Genomic DNA, 26,617 nt, shown 5'->3' with positions numbered 1-26,617 from the left:
GTTGCATAGGAGAACCTTCAGCCTAGGGTACTCGAATACTGTGATCATGTCTGGACCCAGGGCCTCAACCACCTCCTCATAAGGTAGGAAATCTCCTGCCCTTTCCATGCCTATCTCTGAACAGTTCTGTGCATTCCGGAATCCCCTATCTCCCCATCTGAGTAGGGGGCTCCATAGTGATACCATTGGGGAGGGCCATGTTGATAAATGCTCTGTTTGTGTGCCCTCCCTCCACAAGGACCACAGTACCGCTAGTGTGGGATGATCAAGTAATCTACCCAGGATGTCCTTTCATGGGGCCCATAGAAGATCCCTCACTTTGAGCGGGTGCGTGTCCATATATTCTAGGTAGGTCCAGTGCATAACCTTATTATCTTTTATGTGTTCCAGGAGAACTCAGAGTTGGGCCGCTTTGTGATAATGACGGAAGTCGGGGAGGCTGAAGCCACCCTCCTCCCTGGGGAGGCTGAGAATGGATCTCTTGGTCCTCTGGGACTTGCCTTGCCAGATTAATCTGTGCACCGCTGACTGGAGATCTTTAAAAGTGTGTTCAGATATTTTCGTGGGGAGGGCTGTGAAAAAGTACAGTAGCCTCGGTAGGACATTCATCTTCACCACCGTCTTACGGCCGTACCATGACAGAATCATGTTGCCCCATCATTTTAGATCTATCTTGATGTTGGCCAATGAAGCATTGTAGTTAGTTGAAGCCAGTGCAGAGAGATCCCTGGGGACACGCACACCCAGGTACTGGATTGCAGTTTTTCGACCCTGACCCCATGAAAGGTGGCCAGGGGATCCAAGATCAGGTCATGTGCTCAAAGGGCAAGCAATATGGATTTTGATTTGTTGTTTTTCAACCCCGAGAAGACCCCTAAGGTATCAATTAGGGAGAAAGGGGAGGGAGCAACATGTGCAGGTCTACTAAATCACCCAAGATTCATCTGCGAACATGGAGAGTTTGAATTCCACCAGGCCCCTATGAATCCCCTGTATTCCTGGGTGTGTCCTCACTGCTATCATTAGGGGTTCCATTGTGAGGGCATATATCAGGGCGGACAGAGGGCATCCCTGTCTTGTACCCCGGGTAAGGTTAAACAAAGCTGCAAGCTCCCCATTTACTTGTACTCTCGCTGTGGGGGCCCTGTACAGGGTGGCTATCCATTTTCTCATGTGCTCCCGAATCCCATTTTCTGAAGGAGGACCATCATGTACCTCCATTCCACTCTGTTGAAGGCTTTCTCCGAATTGAGAGAAAGCAGGCTAGCATTTAGATCAGATTCCTGTGTGTAACAGATAAGGTCTATGCTCTTCCGGATGTTATCTGACCCCTGGCGTCCCCTAATGAAGCCCCCTTGATCCCCGTGGACCAGGGAGGGCATAATCCCCTCCATCCTTCTACCGAGCACTTTAGCCAGAATCTTGATGTCTGTATTGTGTAAAGATATTGGGCGCTATGAGGAGCACTCGGTCGAGTCCTTTCCCTCCTTCGGTAACACCATTATAATGGCCCCCATCGTTGTCTAGGGGAGGGTCTCCCCCTTGAGTACTGCGTTAAAGACTCTAGCGAGGTGCAGGACGAGGATAGAGTGGAACAATTTATAAAATTTTACTGAGAACCCATCTTCCCCTGGTTTCATACCTCCCTTCATTGCCTTTATCTCCTGGACAATTTCCTCCTCCGCTATGGAGGCCTTTAGGTTATCTGCAACATCTCTAGCTAGACCAAGTATAGGAATCTTTTCAAGGAAATCTTCAATTAGGGCAGCATTACCATTTAATTCAGATTTGTATAGCCTTTCATAATACTGTCCAAAAGCCCCGCCTATACTCGGGGTGTCATAGGTCAACCTACCCTCATCAGATTTCGTAGCTTTTACCATTTTACTTTTCTGGGCTTCCCTCAGTTTCCATGCCAGCATGTTATCTGCCCTGTCCCCCTTCTTATAATATTTTTGTTTGAGGAATTGGAGGCTCCTTTCCGTTTTGGACAGTAAGAGATCCTTTAGTTGGGTCTTATACTGGTCTAGAGCTGCTGCTTCGTCTAGGGTGATAGATGTGCCTGGCACTTATCCCGGCTGTAATTCCTCGATTCTGTCCCAGAGGGCCTTTTCCTGGTTGTCCCCTTCCCGTTTCTTTTGTGCCCCAACTTTTATCAGTACCCCCCCCGCGTATTGTGGCCTTAAATGCATCCCATAGAATGTGTGGGCTGACCTCCCTGTGATCTTTCAATTCAAAGTATTCTATTATGTTTTCTAGCACCATTTTGGCGATTACTGAGTCCTTCAACAGGGCATTGTTACATTTCCATCTGCTTCTTCGTTGTCGACCCCAACCTCCCATCAAGGTAATTCTCACTAGGTCATGATCGGACCAGGGGACAGGGTCCACCCTAAGGTTCTTTGCATGGGCATGTAGGGTATTGTCTACCAGTATATAGTCAATCCTGGAGACGGTCTCATGGATTTTTGAGTAATATGTGTATAGAGGGTCACCATCAACAGAGCTCAGGAGCGTGTCTTCCAGGACTAGCTCACGGTTGTTTTTGCAGAAACTCTGAGATAAGGGGTCATCCGCTGCAGGAAGAGATTGGGATGCCATTCTCTTTCTTTCTCTCAAGGGGTTTATTACCATGTTGAAGTCCCTTCATAGATTAGGGTACTTTCAACAAAGAGTCTTCGTTTGTTCCTTACCTCCTCCCAAAAAAAGGCACCTGACCTTCATTCGGACCATAGATCAGTGCCAGGGTCAGCTGGGATCCCTGGAGCCTTGCTTTAATGAGCAAGTAACAACCCTCCGGTATACGCTTTGACGCCCAAATCATTGCCCATTATAATCGCCACCCCCTTTCCTTTGTTTTGTACGAGGCGTTAATTACCTCGCCCATCCCTCAACTCGGAAGCCTGGTTCTTTCCCCTTCGCCCAGTGTGTCTCTTGGAGGAAGAGCAGGTCTAGTTTGGCCCGTCTGGATTCCCTGCCAAGTAGGGAACTTTTTGTGGGTGAGTTCAATCCCTAGATGTTGAGGGAGCCTATCTCCACCACTGGTAGGCGATCAGCCATTCCTGAGAGTAAAATTGTCTCTAGTGAGTATTGCCGGGATGTCACCCTGACCTATTTCACCTTGACTTTGCCCAGCTTGTAGGGCTCAACGTAAGTTTGAAACCACTGTTCCCCTTTGTTCGCTTCTGCCTTCTCCCCCTAGCCCCCTCCCCCAGGTGGAGCTTAACCCCAACTGCCCCCCTTCCCTCCTATCAACACCTCTGTGCGCCCTGTCTATCATGGGTTCCGTTGTTGCCTCGTTCCCAAACAGGAGTTGGATCATGTCTCTGACCACATAACAAATATCCCTCTTTGTCTCCCCGTCCACCTCCGGAATGCCAAAGAACTGGAGGTTATTTTTCCTGTCCTCACACAACCTCACTTTCTACAACTATGCGGATGACACAAAAATCATCCTGGGAATCCCTACATCTACCACCTTCCCTAGCCCTGACCTAGCAGTATGTCTCTCAGACATTGACGGCTGGATGATGACTAACCATCTCCTTCTTAACCCAGGTAAAACGGATATCAGGGTATGCAGAAAATCTGCTCTATTCCCCCACCTGGCTCCCTGGCCATCCTCACTCAGCCTACCCCTCTGACTGCTACTACTGTAAGATACATTGGCTGCACAATGGACTCAGACCTAACTTTGTCTCACCACATCACTAATACTTCCAAAGCCTGTCACGTCCACCTTAGGATCCTCAAGCGTATCTTCTCTTACCTACCTGAACAGACTGGCTGCAATTATGTCCTTTGTCATGTCCCGACTTGACTATGAAAACGCCCTCTATCTGGGTGCACCAACCTACCAGTTAAACAAACTCCAAAGACCACAAAACTCATCTGCTAGACTGCTTCTCGCACAGGGAAGAAGGGAACACATCTCACTGGCTCTCCGCACTCTACACTTGCTCCAAATTGGATGCAGGGGGCGACCTTCAAACTCCTATGTATTACCCACCGAGCGGTGCACAAAGCAGGCTCCCAATTCCTACAAGATAACATTATGCCTTACCACCCGGCTCGCACCCTTAGATCAAGAACTGCCTTCCTCCTAGTGCTCCTGGCCTCCAATTCGGCCAGGATCAGAAGTCAGCCTACTCAACCCTGGCGCCAACTTTGTAGAACTCATTGCCTCCCGGCATTAGACACAGAGAAGAGTACATGGCCTTCCAGAAGGCACTCAAAACCTTACTCTTTGACTAAAAACACACAAGGAAATGCAGTGAACCACCAGATCTACCAGCACCAACACCCTGCTGATTACAGACCCCGCCCTAGACCATAGGCCGGACGCTATCTAAGTCCACCACCTAGAGCCTTTGCCCAGTCTTGGAACCTGAATAGTAGCAGAATCGTGACAGAAGTCTGTACCTGACAGAATGTATTATTCACCTCATCCGCAGGAATTCTGTGCGCGCTGAGGCCTAAAGCAATCTATCACAAATAATCATGGGTTGTTTGTTCTAGACTTGTAAACCAAGAACCAATAACATTCATGCGCCTGATCAAGGCTATGGAATTATGAACTAAGATATCAACCAAAGAAGGCACTTGCCTGCTAATTCTACGCACCTGGAAATGTAAGAGCAGAACTAGATACCGGGGGCCGTCTAGCAGTTAATCTCCTAATCACACCCACCATTGTATGAATATAGAAGAACCACTATCCAGTAATCTATCAAGCAGAACTAACAGCCCAGGCCCTAATAGCACTTAGGAACTTGATAATTGCCCTGCAAATATGCACTATGCTGTCAAAGCTGGAAATGGCCCGCTTGCTATTCCTACATAGTTGGAAATTCCTGTTGAGAATTATAAAGCAAGGAACGTTCTTGCACTTATTCTGGGCTAACCCCAACTTTCTAGGAATGTCCTAGTAGAGCTACCAGTCAGAGGATTCTAACTAGCAATTTGATGACCAAGGACGCTGCTAGCACCCATGCAATTACAGCATGTCTTTGTGGAACAGATCTGCCTGTCACCACCCATTAGTCTTTGCCAAAACAAACAGACCCATCAATAAACAAGGAGCTACCACGCCCTCGAAAGGAAGTGGAAGCTGAACAGGAGCAAGGTTCCACTGGAAAACACACAGACTCTCAAACACACCACTATGCCAACTCTTGCCTCTGCACCAACAAACAATAGAACACAGTTACACAACTTGATTGATTCAGCTGAGCTGCACTCATACTGACACACCTGCACTTTCGCTTCAACAGTCTTTAGAACGCAGCTATACCCCTCGAAATTCCGCCTAGCTGCACACATAACGTTACCCTCAAACAACCAGTGCCACCAGAATGCAGATAGCATAGTCTCTTGGTTTTGCTGCACATATTCTACTGATCTTACACAACCACTGCATCACACCTAGCTCTAGTATGCAGCTGCACACCACCTGTTGCACTCTGGCTGCAAATCTGCTGAGTGCACGCAAGCATCTTGTTCCACACTACTCTCTCTACTGACCTGGACTGCGGTCCCTGAGGGCATTCACCCCACAGCACTTTGGAATCATAATAATGGTAAGAGGCACTATACAAATGCAAAATAGCATAACATAGCTCTCCTCTCGTCGGATAATGTTCAAATCAATATCAATGTTAAACATAGATTCATGAGCAAACACATAGTCAATCCTGGAGGCACTACATGTCAAGATTATAGTAAAGTTCCCCAGAGAGTCACTCCAACAACGTCCCTTTAGCATGTAAAGACCGTAAAACCCTTATATATTGGCCCACTTAGTGCCTCGTAGATTATAAGTATTTTGATGTAGAATGGATTTAATAATAGTGTGACTAAAGGAATGAGAAAATGTTGGCATTAAAGTAACGTTTTACCCAAAATTGGATGACTATCATAATAGAATTCAATTACATTTCTAACCATATAGACTAATAAGAGATAAGGTGCTGAGCCTGGAGGGTCATAAACATTGACTCTCAATAATGAAAGGATCTGCGTGATTTTTACGCAGCGGAATAACCAGCGGCGGAAATGTTCGCATGGGAAATGTACGCACTACAAAATGTTTCCCATGTGAACATCCATTATAAAACCATACAAATCCACAACACGCCCACAACACACCTCCACCCACACCTTCAATATACCCTACTTACCTTTCCTTTGCGCTGTGTCCCTGCAGCGCTGGTTCCCTTTCACTTCCATGATCGGGAACCGGCGCTGCACGGTCCTTTTCTTTTCTTTTTTTTTCAGGCATCTGTAGGTGTTTTCGGTATCAGGTAATATTATCCCCATATATATGGTCGCCGTAAATAATATTGCCGGGAAAAGGTTGCAGGGGCAAAAAATAAATTAATAAATAAATAAATAAAAATAAAGTAAAAACACAAATTTGGGGGTTGCGGGGGTGTCCCCCGCATGTTCCATGCAATAATGTCGCCACAAAAAACGGCAATTTTTCGGCGATATTTTTGCATGGCGAGATTTTTGTGGCGACATTATTACATGGAACCATGTTTTCTCCACAACCCTCGCTCACTATACTATGTAGTATAGTGAGCGGGGTGTTGCGAGGGACACCGCGGCAGCCCCTATTTTTTTTTCTTTCTGTCGGGTGTCCTGCGGGGGTGTTCCCCGCAACCCCCGCTCACTATACTGTGCAGTCCGGTGAGCGGGGTGCTGAGGGGGACACCCCCGCAGCCTTTTTAAAAAAATATTTTTTCAGACCGACACCACCAAAAGACCTAAACATACACCACAAAAAAAGTTCAAACTTTTGGTAGTTAGAACTTTTCGTGGTGTGTGTTTTAGGTCTTTTGGTGAGGTCGGTCATTTTGGGTTAGGTAATTTCGTCCTAAGCCTAATGAATGTTGGTTAGGATTCAGAGAATTCCAACTGCCCGTTCATGCTAAAATGCAATCAGAGGGGATATTCGAATGATTTAGAGAAAAAGCTTTTTTTTAGCACTAATAAGAAGCCCTCCTTTTCAGACGTCCCAAATTGCCTTTAACAGCAGCTCTCTGGATGGTAGATCTACCATCAAGAATGATTTCTTGTGTCAACCATGTTTCTTGTAGTGGGAAAATACTAATGGAGTTCATATTGTGCATAAATACGTCTTTTTCAAAGAGATAGTAGCCCCTTGATTGTTTCAATGCACACAATGTTACAGTGTGGCAAGCGACTACTTACGTGGTTACTCGGAAGAAAGGCATAGAGCCACCCTGGTCACCAGAAACACATTCTTCATTGGTGAAATGGACAATTCTATTCCCCTCTCTATTTCTTATTATCGTCATGTTATATGTAAATTGAGCTGAACAGCGCGCTTCTTGCAACCCCCTTGATATTAAAATCTTTGTGTATGACCCTGTGTATTGAAAGATAATGTGACTGATCCGTTATGTCCCCTTGGTCTAAACAATGAGATGTCTGAGTTTTAATATAAAGCAAACAATCATAGCCCATTCAATAAAAATCTGCTTCTTGCGACATAATAAAATCAATAATTGAATGCCAGTACAAAATGCACAATTATAGTTGCATGAGCCAATATCTGATGCAATCAACCTTAAAGGTAACATATAAAAACATAACTGCAAAAATGTAGATCGATTTAAGACACAGTCAAACTGGGAACAAAAAAGGCTATGAGTTCTAATATCCTTTTTAGGTCACTTAGGTTTATCTATAGTCACAACAGAATAGCTGGAAGTGTACTTTATAGTTGTACCAAAAGAAGCAATGGCATGATCTTTGAGCTTAATAGCGTTACGTGTGATTTGTGACAGGCATGTGGATGTTCAGAAGATGACATTCTGTAGGATGCATAGCTTGTATGGTCAGGTCCAATGAGGAATAATCGTGCTCTGTTAAAGGTCGTGGTGTGTTAGGTGGCAAATCTTTCATAGTAAATAAGTATTCTATAACTTCATAATGAATGGAGTCATTATGATTTGTCAAGTCAATAGTGGCCCTCAGATCTTCATCCGTAGGAGTCATCTATCTGTTAGTATCTGCTGTGTGGTTGACCAGTATGATATGATATGATAAGGCATTTAGAACGCACCTATGAGTCAAGGGTGAAGAAACAGTGGGAGGACAAAGACAAACAATCTTACTAGGCCTAGTGATATTGAGATTGCGCAAGTGCAGGGGAGAGGGGATGGGAAAAGTCCCAGGGGCAGGGGAGGAGGGCAAGTGCCAAACATCGGATCAAAACAATAAGTATTGCGGCCAACAGGTGGCAAGTGCGAGTGTTAAAAGTGCAGACAACAGGTGTCTAATAAGTGCAGGTAAGGGGACCGTAGGGTTGCAGAAACAGACCACAAGTGTAGGGGTTGACAGAAGGCAGTGCAGGTGTGCAGCTGGGCGGGCAGGGACCTGGGCCCGAGTTCAGAGGGTAGCCAGGCGACCAGTGCAGTATCAGACAAAAGATCAGCAGGGGAGAGGAAGAGAGAAGGACAAAGCAAAGAGGAAGGTCTTGAGGTGCTTCCAGAACCGGAGATGGTTCTGCTCAAGTTTCAGAGAAGCAGGGAGTCTGTTTCAGAAGCAGGTGCCAGCTTAAGAAAGAGATCTGCCCCAACTCATTTCTTGGAGAAGCGAATGACCCTCAAGGAGTTGGAGGTGGAGGAGCAAAGAGCTTGAGTAGAAGATATTTCCAAAGAGAGTTGGAGGTAATTTCGTCCCATGTCCCCAGAAGGCCCTGTGGACAATGCAGAGGGTCTTGAACTTGATCCTTGCAGCCACTGGGAGCCAATGGAGAGATTTCAGGGCTGGAGAGATACCAACCCTCAGTAAACATAAGCAAATGTCTCCATTGTTAAAGAAGTTATTTCTGTATTTCTTTCGACTAAGAAGTGTTTTGCAATGTATTGTAGATGTTAGATGATAGCTATTTTTTTTATCCCCTTTTGTTTTTTTTGTTTGAAGAACCTTCATCGACAATATCGTATTTTCCATCTTTGTCAGTGATTAAGCTTAAAGATGACAAATTTGTTTTCTTTAAGCCTGATCTATTTAATGGGAGGGAAGATGGATGTTTCCTTCTCGTCTTCCTCTTGTTATTCTTACGTTTCGTATTATCTGCAAAGCAATCAGGAGTTAAGCCATTATGCTTGGAAGTGAAATCATTTGTGATGGAATTAAAACTATAAATTGCGCCTATGGTGTTATAATCATCCACCAATGAACCAGGGACCTGCTCAACGCTTGCATCAATGGCTGTAGCCTGAGAAAGATTATCGTTTGAAGAATCAATTGAACCAGATATCAAACAAGCTACATTAGTTAGGGACCTAGAGGGGCATTTTATTTTCAATAATAGCAATGAGGAGTTGAGTGTGTTCTGATGTAGTCTTGTAAAGATTTTCACAGAGTCTTACTAATGATGTGAGCAAATATTCAAGAGCCTTGCATTGAGCCCGTGAAATGGTAACATTGTTACCTGTGGATTCCGTCAAGTTGCTGTTTGCAGCAGAGGAATTCAAAGAATCTTCAACCACCAAGATCCAGTTCAAAGCAGATAATTGAGGGGACGGTGTTCAGCTGTTATTCATACGTTGTTCGCAGTCAAGTTGATGAATGACAAAATCATTGGCAGATAAAGTTTACCGGCATCAATATTAAGGACAGGAACATCGATGGTTACTAAAGCAGTGGGGGGACTGCCAAGTTAGCAGGATCATGAAGGAGACGTTAGCAGCTGTTTCCAAGATGTTTGTTGCGAGAAGAATTGTTATTGTTATTCATGACAGGATTTGAGGCAGCTTCTGGTGAAGCAATTACATGAGTTTTGGCACAGCTATTTTATGTGCTTTGGGTGTGAGTGAAGTTAAAATTTCCTGGGTGAGTGTGCTTCCTAGGTAAGCTAGAGAGGTCATCAAACAATCTTCCAGTCTCAAATCCGGCATAAGATGTGACCTCAGTGATAGGAGAGAAAAAGTGAATGATTTTGGATTCCAGTTCTTCAACATTTGAAGGAGTGCTCATGGATCTCAAGGATGTCAGTAAACGCAGCTCTGAGGTAGATCTGTTCACAGTCCTAGGTTTAGCAGGAGCAAGAAGAGCACTTGCCAATTGCAGATGTGTTTCGGGCACTCAGCTAGGAGATAAAAACCTCTTTCTCCATAATCATTAAAAGCAGTGCCGATGCAGCAGCTTCTTGGTGCTCTGTCCTTTCGTGTGACGCTGTGACGGTGATTTGCGCTGTACGCGATGTCGCTATCACCCATCTTCTGCGCTGAGTGGCATGAGGTTGGTTGGTGCTACTATAGCACTACATGGGTGTCGATAGGGTCCACACTTTAGTGGTAGTTTATTAGTCCCAGAGTAAAGTGTTAAATGTTACAGACTTGAAAACAAAAGCATCATATAGCAGCCTATCTATAGCTAATATTGCATACAGTTGCAAGCCTCTCATGGCATATTGTGGCAAGCTAGTTTAGAGAGGATGGCAAGTAGGTAGAGAAGGGAGCAAAAGATTGAGGAGAAGATGAATATGATGGCTCTAAGTGTGGCAGTAAATTAAGGCTGAATTGTGTGGCAGCATAGGGGTATAGCTCTAGGGGTACCTGCTGGGTGCTTGAGTCTCACTTATGACCCTGGGAAGAAATTAAGTGAATTATGGATTTTCACAAGTCAGTAGTGCCATGTGCTTGGTAGCAGAAATAATATTGAATGCAAATATTACTTAAAGGTATAGTGGTGTGGAACACAGACCAGTGGCACAAGTGATACGTTCTTGGACTTTTGAATGCTGGAGACCTGAGTTCTAATCCCATGTTCGGTACGTGTGTGGCCAACCAGCTGCAAGATGGCAGCATACCACAATAGCTCTCTCTGACAGAGAGGTATCTACTCAACAAAATGGATTAACTCCAACTTCTGGCAAGTGCTCTGTATTTGGAAAGTTTGAAGCAACGTACATTTTAATGTCACTCATATGAGTATTATGCTTACCACATGCTGTCAAAACTCAGTCCCTGCTGCTCCGGTGAAGTCGTGTTCTGTGGCGGTTGCACGTCATCTCTTGCTGAATTCGCTCCGATGGACAGCCACCATCCAGGAAAATAATTCATATAGATGGCTGTCTGTATACATGAAGTCTGACAACAGCAGAATGCATATGTGCCGGTAAGCGCTTGTTCAGCATGGTGCGCCTTATTTCCTCCTCATAAAGCAGACTTTGGCTTTATCCGCTCATATGGTGACCGCGCTTCAGATCGAGGTGTCTCCTCATGTGACTCAACCCCCTGCTCAGCCCTGGTTGGTGCTTTCACTCTCTGCTCCTATACACAATCATCTACAGTGCACCTAATGGTCTGCAGCCCATCTAGTCCCTCTCACAGGGTCTGTGGGTCTGGACTCCAATGGACCTTCCTCCTTCCTTGTTCTACCAAAGCCCCCCACTTCACATGGCGTGACGGGCTACACTTCACCGTGGCTTCATTGACTCTGCTGAGGCCTACTCACTGCTGACACCCTGTGTCCAAATAAAATATTACAGATTTCTTTTACCACACAATGGGCCTCATTACGAGTTGGGCGCAAAGGGATACCGGGCACCGGTAAGGACAACGATGCCGGTAATCCCTTTGCGCCCTATTCTGAGTTCCCTTAGCGGGTCCCTTCCTTAACACCTGGTTTTACCAGGCTTTATGGACGGGACCCGTTAAGGGACTTCAGAGCTAATAACGGTACTGCAATTTGCGGTACCGTTATTAGCACCTTCCCCCTTCCCATTGAGCCCTATGGGGGCTCAAATGGGAATGGGGAATGGCTTTTTCAATGGGGACTTACCGGTCCCGCAAAGGTCGGAATAGACCGGTAAGTCCCCATTGAACCAGGGCGGACTCGGTCCCGGTATTGAAGGTAGTCATGGCGCAAATAGCGCCATGATTACCTCCATACTCGGAATGAGGCCCAATTTCCAATTTTCAGCCTGTATTATTACCAACTTGGCTGTGACAATGGCTAATGTTACTAAAAAACACTCCTCTTTCAGATATCAGCACACGCAATTCATGCATGGAAACAATTCTATATGAACTCAGTAATATTCGTACCTCCATTTCAATGCTCAAACATTCAAGAGGATATTAAATATTTTTAAAACGAAATGAAAAGGGTGACAGGGAAATTAGATGAAGGTGAAGAAAGAATACATTTTTGGAGAAGACAGAGTAGAAAGTATGCAGCAAACATTGGAGTCTGATGTTACGGAATTGGATGGCAGAAATCGGAGAGACAACCTATGCTTTTATGGGATTCCTTAAAAAGTTGAAACGGAAGACCCAATGTTATTTTCCTATCAATTGGTTTGCCAAAGTATTAGGTATTACCTTCTCTCATCTGCTGGAATTACAACGTGCCCATAGGATAAAACCTTGCTTCGCCTCCAACAACCCAGCTCCCAGACATTTTATTGCCTGCTTTCTTAAGCATCAACAAGCCCGCCAAATATTGTAGGCAGCCAGGAAAAATTCTCCCATCCATTTTTTTCAGGGTAACAATATCGCAACAACATCTTTATTTCTCCTGATTTCTCTAAGAATATGCAAACTAAAAGGAATGGATTTATGGATATGAAGAATTTAGGAACCAGAAACGGTTTGCTTGAACCTGCTACAATGATCATAACAATCCTGGCTGGCCCTACCACGGAATTTACAGATCCCAATGAACTCTTTAATTTAATTCAATCTCCGTGACCCACTCCCAACTGATGACGTCACAGTATCTGCTAGCAGGGTTGGTGATTCCAACGTTCCTTTCAATGGCAGAGCTGTTCAAGAGCTCTGTGCCGGCAGGGCTGGAATTGCCTCAGAGAAGCGGACCCTCCATTGCCTGCTGAACATGATAATATTATGACATTTCCATGCCTATGTCAGACACACAGAACTGTGATTGCAGCCTGCTTTCAGTCCGCAATCACGGCAGCTGGAAAAAAAGTGTAAGATGTGTGGCTTTACTCAGCGAACGACTGCCAACTGTGAAGAGCTTGTGGACAGCTCTCTCATGCCTGAGCAGCGTGATGTACTGCATAAGTGACCATTTGTGTCCTGCACATGTTTGTCTTGTGATAAGGGTGAGATTCTCCTTGTCGCCCTTGCAAGACCTCTGTTCTTTAGCAGGGCTCTGCTGGTTAAAGTAATGAGATATTTATCATTCTTGTTGTGTTACATCCTCTGTCCCTGTGTGCCTGAGAGTGTGAGGTCATTTAGAGAATTGGAGCATGTTCTTGGAATGTGTATGTGTGATATGTGTTCCACTGGTTCCATCTCTGGCAGTTGAAGATGTAAGCCTGGGTGGTGGGTGCAAGTGGGTCTATGACTCTCCCCTCTCCTCCCCTCCTTGGGCCCAGCCCTTCATCTAAGCTTCTACACGTGAACCATCTGAATAAAAGCAACTTAAAACAATATATATGATGTCTAGAAAATCCTACTATTTAACAACCTTCTGCCAGAATTCTTATCAATAATTCTCTCACCCAATTCTTCCATATAACTAGAGGTACATGTCAAGTTTGCCCTCTCTCACCATTACTTTTTAACTTAGCCCTTGAATCCCTCTTACAGAATATCAGATCTAATAAAAACATAATGGGTATATGTATAGGTAATGCTGAAGTCAAAATGTCTGCTTAAGCAGACAATATCTTACTATTCTTAACTTATCCTGCCTCCTCTATTCCAAATTTAATTTCTTCTATAGATGAATTCTCTCCAGTATCCAGATACAATCTAAACCTTGACAAATCTGAAATTATGCCACTAACCAATGCATGCAGCTTAGCTAATACTGCATTATTTGGAATGTCCTGGCAGTCTTCTTCGATGAAGTATCTTGGACTAAGTTTTGCAAATGATATTCACACTACCATTACTCTCAAAACCAACCTTATATTAGATAAAACAAATGAAATTAGTTCTAAATGGTTGCCACTTTTTTATCCTGGTGGTGTCGCCTGGCTTCTATCAAAATGACGCACAGTCCAACATTTTTTTATTTTGTATCAATGTGCCCGTATCGATTCCTATGATTTTTTTCAAAAACCCTAATACTATGCTTTCTAAATTCTTATGGAATCACAAAACATCAAGAATCGCTAATAATAAACTTAAACTCCCTAAATATGCTGTGGGTGTAAAATTCTCCAACTTCTTAGTATATCACAAAGCCTTTGTCCGTAAACAAATGACCTTGTTCCTTTATTACGAGAATAATTTACCAAGTACTCCCATGTGAATTAATATTGAGGCTAATATAATTGCTTCTCTTAATCTTGATCACTTTCTTCTAACCCCTACTTGGCCAAATATCACTTTGTATCCCTTCTTGCATTATCTCAAATCCATATGGGACAAACTTCCTCCTAGCTTTTTTCTCGCAAACTGATTTAGGAGATATTTTCTTCTGGTATAACAAATCCTTTCCTAATAATTCAAATGTTAGTATTTTTTATAGATGGTACTCTTCTAGCATTAAACAAATTAAACACGTATTCCATAACTTTGTAGAAATTGCTTTTGCACAATTATCTCATCAACTCAATGTTTTGGATTCTGATGTACTCCTTCATCAGTGTCTTATAAACTCTGTATCCAAGTCTTTATCTACCTTAACTAAAAAAATCCCCATTACCTCTACTAAATTCAATGCTTAACAAATCCTCCATCAAAGTCACCAAACTATACTCCTTCTTACATGAAATTCACAACCGAACCCTATTGTACCACGATTATCAGACAATGGGAATTAAATTGGAATTTTCAATCGTCCTCAGAAATGTGGACCAATATTTGGGAACTATATTATTCTTCTTCAGTTGCTGCCAACCTAACGCAGACCTACTTCTTTATTCTTCGTTCTGCTTTTCTTACACGTTCAAGAATTGCTGAAGTATCCACTACCACGTCCAATTAGTGCTGGTCATGTCATGCTCCTAATGCAGATTTTTCCTATTTAATTTATGATTGTAAAATTGCCCATTCCTTTTGGTCTGCAATCAGGGCCTGTAAACTCGTATATGCAAACAATTGAACTGGCTAGTTTATTTAATCGTTTTATTAACATTGCTTTTTATGTAATTACCTCCAATTGGAAGGACTCCAGTAAAGTATCATTTAATGTATGGTGGAACTTCATTTGCCCTATTCATCGTCTTGAAAAACGTTATGCTTTTACTTCTAACTGCCTTCATAAATTCAATAAGAAATGGGATATATGTATTCAGTGTCTCAACGATTGTGAATAACTAATTGCTGCATTGCTTTGTTGCTATTTATGAAATTACCCTACCTTCCCCATGTCGGTCTATATCTTTTATTTGACCTTGATTTATTATTATTATTATTATTATTATTATTATTATTATTATTATTATTATTATTGATAGCTGATATTTTATTCATCTCAAACTTTCTAAATATTTGCAAAATGTTAGTTGCTATTCACGTAAATTGGTTTGTGTATCAAAATTATCAATTAAAAATTAGTTTTAAAAAAGTGTAGTGGTGTTGCCATTGCCTGAGGTCATTCTAAGACATGGGCAAAATTAATATGAATTACAGGAAGTGTCTCAGCAAAACCTCCAGATAATCTCCCTATTCAATCTCCCTATTCAATTAGTAAACAATTATCAAATGATGCTGAATATTCATGAGATGAGAATATCACTACCTCAGTGAATATTTTAAACAAAGGAGATCATCAGTCAGCATCCTGGCAGGTTAAAGTGGTTCTCTCGGATGTAGTTATGGATATGAATAATTGGTCATGGCTAATTACTGCATTATGACCATGTTCAAGGAAGGATTCCTAGTTTTGATATATCAGTGATCTCTGGGAATGCAGCTGGTCGTGAGCAAAATCTGTCATGGTTGGAAAACTCATTTGAATTGTGGAAAGTAGATATCTGCATACAGGAGACATGGATGTTAAATGACATACATTGTGACAATTTTGCTTCTTGAGCTGCTCAAGCCTCAAAAGCCTCTGAAAGGAAAGCCCAAAGACTTACTAGTGATGTTAGGTACTACAGCGAAGTAAATACCTATTACTTACATTATATCTAATAATACAAATATGCAGAAGATTGAGCTTGCTCTTTCCACATAAGATTTGACAAATGCATCTCTAAATTTAATTAGGGAGAACTAACTTGTCATAAATATATACCGATCACATTGAAAAGAACATGGCTCTTTATTACAGAATCAAAATAAAAAATGCCAACTAGATTACCCAAGTCACATGGTACTCGTAGTAGCGGACAACTTGTCTGAAGCATTTCAGTCAGTATGAATCACAATTCTAAGAGCATCCTTTCAGACAGCCTGCAACATAACAGTATGCTGAAATGGGGGAAACATAAAGGACATGCCAGTTAACACAACACATATACCCCAGAAGTGGAATTCTTTGATAACTGAGTATTGTGCAGTATCAATGTAAGTTTTTAGTAGATGTAATTTATTTGAAGTTGTATTGGATACCAATAGGAACCATAATGCAATGGCATGTTTTGTATCAATGAATACTCTCTTTAGAGTAAAATCATAGAGCCATATCACAACTAAACAATCAACACAATGGTCAAGTAATGTTATTGGTAATTGCAATGACTTTGTTAATGATATAAGATCAGCGATTGATGATATACCTATGAACAAACAAGTACATCTACAAATGCCTAATTTAACTGATTCTCCACCATAAATTGAGGAAATAGCCAAACAAATCTGAAAGAATTGGGTATTTAGTTAAAATCAATTTCATAAAGAAATGAGAAACTCAATTTTAAGCGATGTTTATTAGAGAAAAAGAAAGGTCACAAGCTAAGAATATGTCTTGGCAACCTCTTCTAAAAAAAGGATATCTGTGCTTTTTGGAAGTCTATGGAAAACACACAAGGTCAGGTGAAAACAATACAGAGTACTCTGATATCAAACAACACCTGGGAAAATGTTTACAGGATTTTTACAGACCTAATCCTGTTCCCATTGATCTTTAAAATTGTCTTAAGAACCAGGTAATGTGCTATGCCCATCATTATCTCAAATTTAGTTTTTAATAAAAACAAACCAAGAAAATCCATCACGTGCGCAGGGACCAGATAGTATGTCAAATTATATATTTGAATAAAATCCAAAGCTTTTGGCACAAATATTATATACCCTTTGTTTAAGACAAGTTTATCCGATTGTCTAACACATGATAGTTGAGAATATAACGATTCCAGTTTATGAAAAGGAATGTAGAGATCTCCCATCTCATTATCATCCCATTGCACTATTGAACGTATGTAGACAATGTTTTGCTAGGTATTTTCTAGTTATTTAAAAGACTGATATGATATCTCAGGTTCTATCCTAAAGAACAATAAGACTTTCGTTAAGCCCTCTCCACAGTTGATAATTGTATAGTCCTTAAATTACTTACAGAGAAGTATTATAAGGATGACATTCATTTATATCCAGTCTTCATTGACTTAACCAGTGCATCAGATGGAGTAGATCGACCAACTCTTTGGAACACACTTTGAAGATGGGGTATTCAAGGTCGTCTACTTGATCTAGCAGTCGAGTTACACACAAATACATGGATGACGGTTCCAGTGGAACTCATTATGTTATTCAATGAAGAAAACAGCATTAGGAATCAGCTTACAACAAGGCAGCATCTTAGACACTCTGTTATTTTCATTGTATTTAGCTGATCTTCCCACCACATTGACTACTTTCAGGTCTATTTCACCTAATGTACATGCATGTCATATAGCAGATATATGTGCACTGGTGATACTATTATATACAACCTAACGCCGAAAGGACTTTGAAAAGCCTTGTCGGTTTTAAGACCATAATGCACAGAAAGCTGTTGGAGAAATGAATAAACGAAATACATAGAGAGCAGTCTATTCAAAAAATTAGTGGCAAGGCAAATTTGATTACATTTTGTTTGAAGAAAAAAAAATCAAAAGCGTTAAGGAATATGAGTATTTAGGAGTTATTTCTAGAAAACGTAAGTGGGCAAAAACAATCGAAAGACATTTTAAATAGAGAAATTAATATGACTAATGCATTGAAAAAGATCATTCAAGCACAGGAACAAACACATATCAACTCTCTTTTAACAGTTCATAAGACTAAAATATCTCTTTTAGTGTTATATGGAGTTGAGTATTTTCCGATTAAATTAAATATGAAGCTCATGTCACAGAAATCACAAGAAACACTCCACGCTACACAGATGTTTCAAGGGTTTTTATTCATTTTTAAATGGGTGTATTGGCCTCCCTTCTTTCTCTCATCTTGTATCGCATCACCTTCCAAAGCCAGGTGCGCCTGATCCCAGGTTAGTAGATACAGCATATTGATCCCTAATGTCTTGGTTCCATTTTATGCTGGTTGTGAGGACCTAAAGGCACAAAGCCTTCTATGTCTTGCCTCCCTTAGGGACTACTTAAGTCTGCCTCTACTCTATTCAGTTGTTAGTGTTCTAAGTTGTAGGGAATTGCGCCTTACAGACACTCTGCCTCACTCGCTCTTCTTTCTATCATGTTCAATTTTTATTTTCCCTCACCCTGTTTCTCACTACTCTCCTCTCCCAACTCCACACCTTTGTTACTCTCTTTTTTCTCTTTCTCTGTCCCTCTGATATCTCTTGTTCCTTCTAGGACTCACTGCCACCCGCTGATGTTACTATCTTCTCTCCCATCTTTCTACTCCTTCCTACACGCTACTACTCGCTCCTCCACACTACTTCTCCCACCTCCTCCCCTAAAATACTACCCCCACCATGACACCATGACTACATGCACTTGCGCGTTCTCAAAGTCACTGGGCCTAGTAAGATCACTGTTTTTGTTTCTCTCTTGTTCCCTTCCCTTGCCTTGTCGCGCTCTGAAACACTTGTGTATGAGCGCAATACAAATAAAATATCATATCATATCATATAATAGAAGTGGTCCTGACCAGTAACATGTGAGTTGTGTAATTGATTTTTGTTTGATTAACTCAACATGTTCAACTTCAAAGTTGTGTTTAGCCAAGTATAAACCTTTGTTTAAAGCACTAGTGCCTTGATGAAATAAGTGACTATAAAAAGAACTGTAATTAAGCCAGTATCAATCGTTGTGTTATGCACTCTAGCCCTGATAAAGAGCTTTGCTCAAAACACATGTAGGCTCATTTGAAGTAATTGATTTTAATAGATTCTAAACGTGATGTGTATAGAATGGCTCATATGATGTGAATGGTTATTTCAAATGTTTAGAAGGGTAGGCACGAATATTTACTGTTTATTTTAGCTTGGATACCCCAAGCTGCAGGGATGGTACATGCCTAGGAGTAGCAGGGCCTTAGTAAACCCTAGTTCTTACCTGACAAGCAAGGTCTTGAGATCCTTCCTTAACTGCGGGAATGTTGGAACAGCATAGTGTTCTAGTAGGCTGGGTTGCAGCTAGAGAAGGTCTGTTTCCTGGCATATGTTGTCCATCTGAGTTCAGTCTTGAGCCTCTCAATGATCTGGCTCCTAGCAGAGCTCATCCCACCTGAGCCTGTGAGGTTTGAGTCTGGGTAGATTGGTGTTCGGGCAACAATTGCATAAAATATGATAATATGATAGGGAAGATGTGGTCACATTTCTTAGTTCCCACTATGAGACATGCATCGGTTTGTTAAATGGCCCTAAGCGGGGGCACGGTGAGTCGCTGGGATGATGATGAGGAAGGCGTTCCCTCTATCGAGGTCTGTGATTACCTTAAAGTGCTGTCATTCATACAAATCGGGTACAAATTCATGTTTCTATGATAAACAAATTGTTAAAAACATGGCATTCCCTCCGAATTGCTGCATTTGCTTACATGGCATGTCCCGGTGTACATGGCGGCCGCCTCGCACAGCCTCCTTGCATTGCCTCCAGGCCGCCACGTTCTTGTTGCTCATATCATCTGACTAAGGAATCAAATTATGTCCAAGTTTCTAGATACCCCGGGCCACGATCCAGTGCCCGCCTTTAATGAACGATGGCAAGGCATGTATGGGAAGCAGGATCCGAGCTGGATTTTGATAATGAAGCATTATGAAGCAGGGCACGTTGTCCACAGTCGTATGCTTAGGATGAAATGTGGACTCGATGGCTCATTTGGATGTAGATGCCTCTGAAAAGCTGCATAAAAGTCGCATTTACTGTAGCATTGCTCTGCGTGAATATACTTCTCTGCATTTTAAATGTGCCCTGTTTCTATTGTACTGTGTCGTGCAGAGCATTTGTAATGAATGATATGGTCTGCATTTTCTGTAAAGGGTAGTCTTGTTTTGAATGTTAACCTTTTCTGCCTTTACCACAGGCTTAGTTATATAGGGTAGCATTCCTCTTCTGGAGCTTGTTGCCAGGCTCCTGGAGTGATGCCACAGTCTCTGCCCAAATGCAATGCCATGCAGGGTATTTGTATTTGGCATGTATTTATTTTTATGGGGAAGAACACTATGTTTCAAGTAGAAGCAAATTACAAAAGGTCCTAGTGGGGCAAAGGAGTGACATTGTTGAATGCTTTACAATGGTGGATTAACGCTGTAATAGAGAAGCCATACACCCGGTGGTGGCGTACCATTAAAGCGAGACATCACAGAAAACATAGGACACAAGTACATTTACAACATATACAGAATATATACACATAAGTTGCAGTTAAGGATTGGGTTGGGGAACAGGTAGGACCAAATGGTAGGGGTGGTGCCCATATACAACCCCAGGGCACCTTCAATAGAAGGCGTAGTTAAACAGTGGTGCGAGGTACCAGCACCTTTGGATAATTTTGAGTTGAGGAGGTAAGAGGATTCAGTGGTTGGGATTTAGGGGGGGCTCACAGGTGTTAACGGGAGGCAGTATATGGTTCATAGGGGTTGTTTACTTCGAGGAGGGCTTGCAACCATAGAAAATGAGTGGGGATAACAGGAAATACTTTGGGGGCATTGAAGGAAGAATCTCAAGGGGGAGTGAATATCCATGGAAAGATGCCACACATGTCGTGTACAGTGGTGGAATAGGACTGTGGGAGTTTTGTGGAAGGGCTGGTGGTCTTCGTAGCAGAGGTCAGTACTTTGTGGAAAGTAGCAAATGATTGGTTTATGGGGAGTCCAATGAGAATTAAGAAACAATTAACCAACCCTAACCAAAGCACAGAAATTGTAACCCCTTCCCGAGAACTAGCAGACAAACTAAACAACTGTTTCACTGATAAAATGACTTCCCCATCCCTCTTCAGATCTAAATGAAACTACATAGTAGATACCTAAATGTCCTTACCATAACCATACCTACGGATACCATTTCCCATGCAAATATAAGTTTGATACCTTTGTTCAGTCCTCTACTAAAGATGTGATAAGAGTAATAAAAAAGCTGTAAGGACCCTAAATTACATTCTATCCCATGCCCACCTGTCCACATCACATGGACATGTCGATTGTATCACTGGACATTACCAAATTGTGTAATGTTTCCCTTGGTAAGGCTATACACCCAGAAGACTGCAAAATGGATGCTATTATGGCTCAGCTTAAGAGCCTGAATGGCAACCTTGATTATCTAATAAACTCTAGGCCAATTTCTAACCAATCATTTAAGGGTGCAATAATGGAAAGACTAGCTACCTCACAACTCCAAAACATATCGGAATCCAGTAAAACATTCCATGAAAAGCAATGAATCTTTCACTTGAATAGAAGGAACACTAATGTTCCTATGGGAAGAACTGTGAAAGCTGCAGATACCAACCAACCTTCTGCACTCATTCTACTCAACATGTCCAAAAGTATGATAAAGTGGCCAACAACACCTCACTGACCGCTTCCAACAACCAATAGGCCCAGAGGGAACTGCACCCAAATGGACTAAAGCTTTCCTCCAAGACCAGTCCACGACATTAAACCTGTCCCCTTTGAATCAACACCCCAACAATCGCAAGGTTTTAGACCCTCACCCTGCCTATTTAACACATACACCTGCCCTCTGGCAGACTTCATCGCTAAATTAACTTCTAACTTCCAACTCTGCAGCGACATTGTTCACATACTCATCCACTTCCATGGGTAAAACACAGGACAAGGACAAATCTACAGCTGCCGAGAAGCCACACAAAGATGGATAAATAAAAATCACTGTTGACTACAGAGAGAGAAAACTGAAATACTCGCTCTCATGGAATGCCGTACGTGAGGGCCAAATAGCCTGAGCATTTTTGATTTTTGATTGTAAAATGATGCGGGTAGATCTGTCTCAGGAAGGGAGATCTGCTGGGCCTGTCTACTGAAACCTCTCAGCAGCTGCCTGGTAGTTTGGCAACGTGGCAGATCAAATTGAATGGGGGCCTCATCACGGGTTGGGTAGAGTGGTAAAAATGCAGCAGCAATAGTGTAACCACTGCATTTCCGCTCCTCCCAAACCTGAGTTTGGGTAGAAAGTTGGAGATTTACCTCCAGCTTTTAGCTGGAGGTAAATCTCACCACTTTCCACCCATTTGCAGAGCTATTACCGTAGCACAAATTGCACCACGGTAATAGTGCTCAAAATGTCCCGAATGGGAATGGGGGCTCCCCCGCAACGCGGGATCCGGAGCTAATTGTGCTGAACTGAGTTGCGGTAACGCTATTAGCACTGGGCGGTATCCCCGCGCATTTACTGCCAGGATATCGCCCAACCCCTGATGATGCCCATAATCATATATGCCAAAAGAATGACAGAGAACACAACTCCAACAACCAGGATCAGCCTTTAACCATGCGGAGGCCAGATCCTAGATTTGACCATATAATTGTGTGCTGACATAACAACGGTTAGCAACAGTGCCAGCACTTTCGGGTCCCCACTCCCATAGAGTCTTATGGGACTCTATTGGACTAAGGACTTACATTTTACCAGCACCTGACTTCCCAGGCCGCCGGATTTGTAATCTTGCATTGGCACCGGGACGTCAGGCAGAGGTAAAATACTACGAGTCCGGTAGCAACCCGCCAGTAGCACCGGCAGGGTTACTGCCGGACTCGTTATGAGTCCAAATATCTGGAACTGGAACATTTCCTGCAGGAACTGTTTGCCTGGCTACCCCTATCTTCAAACCACACATGCCCCTTTATTGCAAAGTCTGCATTCCCTGTATTTTATCCTACAAGGTTGGGTCATTAGTGTTTTCATTAGCTATGTGTAATACAACTAATACAACGAACATAACCTTTGTTGGATATTCTTTTATTTTTATTTTATTTTAATTTTATTGGTTTATAAAAACCTTTAAAATCATTTTTGAACAAACAAACAAACATGCATCAAACTTCACAAGTTCCCGTCCCCATTCAGAAGTCCTCCATCCCCACTCCCTTGAGTGTACAAGCGTCAGGTTTCCCTCTGTCCCCTTTAAACATGCTCGGGTACCTGTGTACAAAAGTCCAAGCTCAGCCGGTTTTCAATTATGGCTAAAAATTGCGTCAGTGGGATTAAGAGTTTTCAATCAGTACCATTGAACATATCACCCCACCATTCATCAGCGCACAAAGACGGGCGGCTTAGGCTCCAAGGGCCCAAGTACACCGTTCTCCCATTTCGAAGATTAGTGCAGAAAAGCAGTAGATGCTTCAATGATTCCGCTTCTTTTGTGCAGAATCTACACATGGGGTTTAGGTTCTTGTTGCAGCTCCAAGTTCTTAAACGTTCTTTGGTTTTAAACAAGTTCAATCGAAATAACATGAAACGTCCACGAGCATTAGGGTCCGGGAATACAGAAATGTAGCGTTGGACTTTATTAAAAGCGCGAACTGAGGAATGTTTTCTCGGGAGCGGGTTTTGCGATACTAGGATAGCAGGTTCCAGCTAATCCTTGCCTGGATAGATATTAGGACTAGTTCGTATTTTATGCAAGCGGTCTTTGTCCCGCTTGGCAAGCCTAAAACTTTTGTCCAAAATTGGTTCTCGAGGGAGGACCATACTTCATAGGAACAGCCCAGTGCATTTTCAGCCCCATATATCAACACAGGAATGACTTTCTGTTGGTAGAACAGCCGCAGCGGTTCAAGAGAACATTTCCCAAATTTCCTTTTCATAATGAGGGCTTGACTCGCCAGCTGAATACATTTCCTTTTTGTGTCTTTGATCCATGGTCCGTTGGTGATACATGCACATATTACCATTCCCAGGTATTTTACGCTTGTTGGTGTCAACATTACGTCCCCATTTAGGAACCACCTCAGTTTTTTTCGCCTTTCGAGACTCGCCCTCTCAAGTTCTTAAATACTAGTATCTCACATTTATTGGTGTTGATCAGCAGCCGATTTTCTTTTATGTAGCATTGTACGGCGTCAGGTTTCCATTATAGACCGACAGGTGTTACATCCATTACTACTAGGTCATCGGTGTAAAGCAGCCAATTTACGTGTGATTTGTTCACTTTAGGCAGAAAGGAGTTGACAGCATCTATTGCAGTGCCTATATCTGATATGAATAGCCTGATTATGGCCACTGCAAGTGGACATCCCTGTTTTACTCCGTTGTGAGTTTTAATTACAGTTGATAATAACTCAGATGGATCTAGGCGGATCTTGATGGATGTATTTGTGTGAAGCTCCTTGATAGCTTCTGCCAGATCTTGGGGGCAGCCCCACCATTGCAATTTGGCCCACAAGAGATCCCTATCAACAGTATCAAAGGCGCTTGAGAAATCGATGAACGCCACATATACTGTAGTGTTTGATTTCAGGTCCTCCATTTTTATCAAGTTCAGTAACAAGAGGTTTAGAGAACAGCCTACTTGTTTAATGAAACCGGCCTGCCGGGGGTCTATGTGTGATGTTTTTACTGTCCACTCCACTAGTTTTTTCTGCAGGATAGTGGCGTACATTTTTCCCAATACGTCCAGCAGTGCTATCGGCCGATAGTTTTTGGTATTCGATCTGTCTCCTTTTTTGAAAATCGGCACTAGAATTGCTGACTTCCAAGATCTAGGAGACCGACCCAGTTTGTTTATTCTTTCAAATAAGGTGACACAAATCTCAGCCTAGATCTCCGGATGCTGCTTGATGGTGTAGTTTGTGAGGCCATCCGGGCCCGGGGCTCTCGAGTTTTTGGCCTTTGTGATTATCTTCACAATATCATCTTTGCAGAAGGAGAGTGATTGTGGTGAGAATCTAGGTACGTTCACGCAATCCTCTGCCTTAGATCCTTTGTATAACGCACCAAAGTGAGACATCCATTCTATTTCACTCACCCAACAGACTTGGAGGGATCTTTGCTGTGCCTGTATGTTGTTGATTAACCCCCAGAACTCACGTGTGTTTTTGTTTTTAGTGCGGCTAACATTACCTCAGCGTCGTTTTGGATGGTCAGGTGTAGGTGGGACTTTAGCCAGTTCTTAACCCTCTGTTTTATTTTTGTGCCACAGTGGTATTGTTTGGTCTGCTTCTGTGGTAGCGTCATCCCTCCTGCAGAGTATAGCCAGTCATCCGGCCATGCTACCATAAAGAGGTGAAGTAGGTATACCAGTCCTGCTGTGCCTGTTTCAACTTTCTTGCTGGCTGAGTGGCAGTGTAGAACTGACTAGGAGCTTTTCACCTCTCATTCCTGTTCTCCCGGAGAACAGTAGTAATGTAACCTCTCAAAAGCTACCAATCACCTAGCCATCTGTTTTGGGTACTGCACTGAAACCCTCAAACAAAGTCAATTAACAGGTAGTCACCTTTAATTCTCTAAATGGTTTCACCCTCCAAATTCATTTGTCTTTCAATAGCACTCAGCACAAACTTGACCTGCTAAAAAAGTTCCTCCCCATCCTCAATTTAAACTACAAAATGAAATGAACACAAGTCCATGTCATTTCCAAATGTGATTAATGTAATGGTCTCGAACTAGGCTTTTCCAAGAAGCTCATTCATCACCTCCAAATGGTTATATCAGCCCACGTGCTGGAGCATCTGAAATGGGTACCTCTAGAAACATGCATGCTACGGAAACCCATCTGAATTGCTCCCGATCTGCACTGGCACAAAAGCTCAAACTACCTCAATGACTGTTCTGGCCCTTGGTGATTTAGCAACCACTCCTTTGCCTCAGGATCCTTCCCCTCCCCTCTGAAGCATTCTCTTGTGCATCCTCTACTCAAGAAACCCACAGCTGATCCTTCCTGTCCAGCTATCGCCCAATTTCCATTATTCCCTTTCTGGGCAAACTCCTGGAAAAGCTGGCCATCTCTCAGCTTAACCTCCACTCCGATTCTGTTTGCTGTCTCCACGACCACCAGTCTGGATTCAGAGTGGCCAGAAGCACACAAACTGCTCTCCTGAACATCCATGTAAAACCTGCTCTCCAACCTTGACTCTAACATTCCCTCTGTCCTCATCCTACGCGATCTCTCATCTGCCTTCGACACAATCAACTATACTATCCTGCTCAACCGTCTCTGTGATAACCTGGGTATCACTGATCAGGCTCTGTCATGGCTGACCTCTTTCCTCTCTGATCGACCTTCCCAGGTCCAAATGGGGTCTTTCCTATCATCTATCTTCCTCTTACGTGTGGTGTTCCCCAGGGGTCTAACCTTTCG

At 42.7% G+C, this 26,617-nt stretch overlaps 1 protein-coding gene across 1 annotated transcript in view; it reads left to right on the top strand.

Moving 5' to 3' along the window:
* Positions 1-26,617, top strand: part of CFAP97D1 (CFAP97 domain containing 1) — a 624,049-nt gene that overhangs the window by 305,331 nt on the left and 292,101 nt on the right. The window lies entirely within an intron of this gene.

This window comes from Ambystoma mexicanum, chromosome 13 (genome assembly GCF_040938575.1).
Source record: "Ambystoma mexicanum isolate Mex_15411 chromosome 13, UKY_AmexF1_1, whole genome shotgun sequence".
Taxonomy (NCBI): domain Eukaryota; kingdom Metazoa; phylum Chordata; class Amphibia; order Caudata; family Ambystomatidae; genus Ambystoma; species Ambystoma mexicanum.
This window is presented reverse-complemented; position numbering and strand designations above follow the sequence as displayed.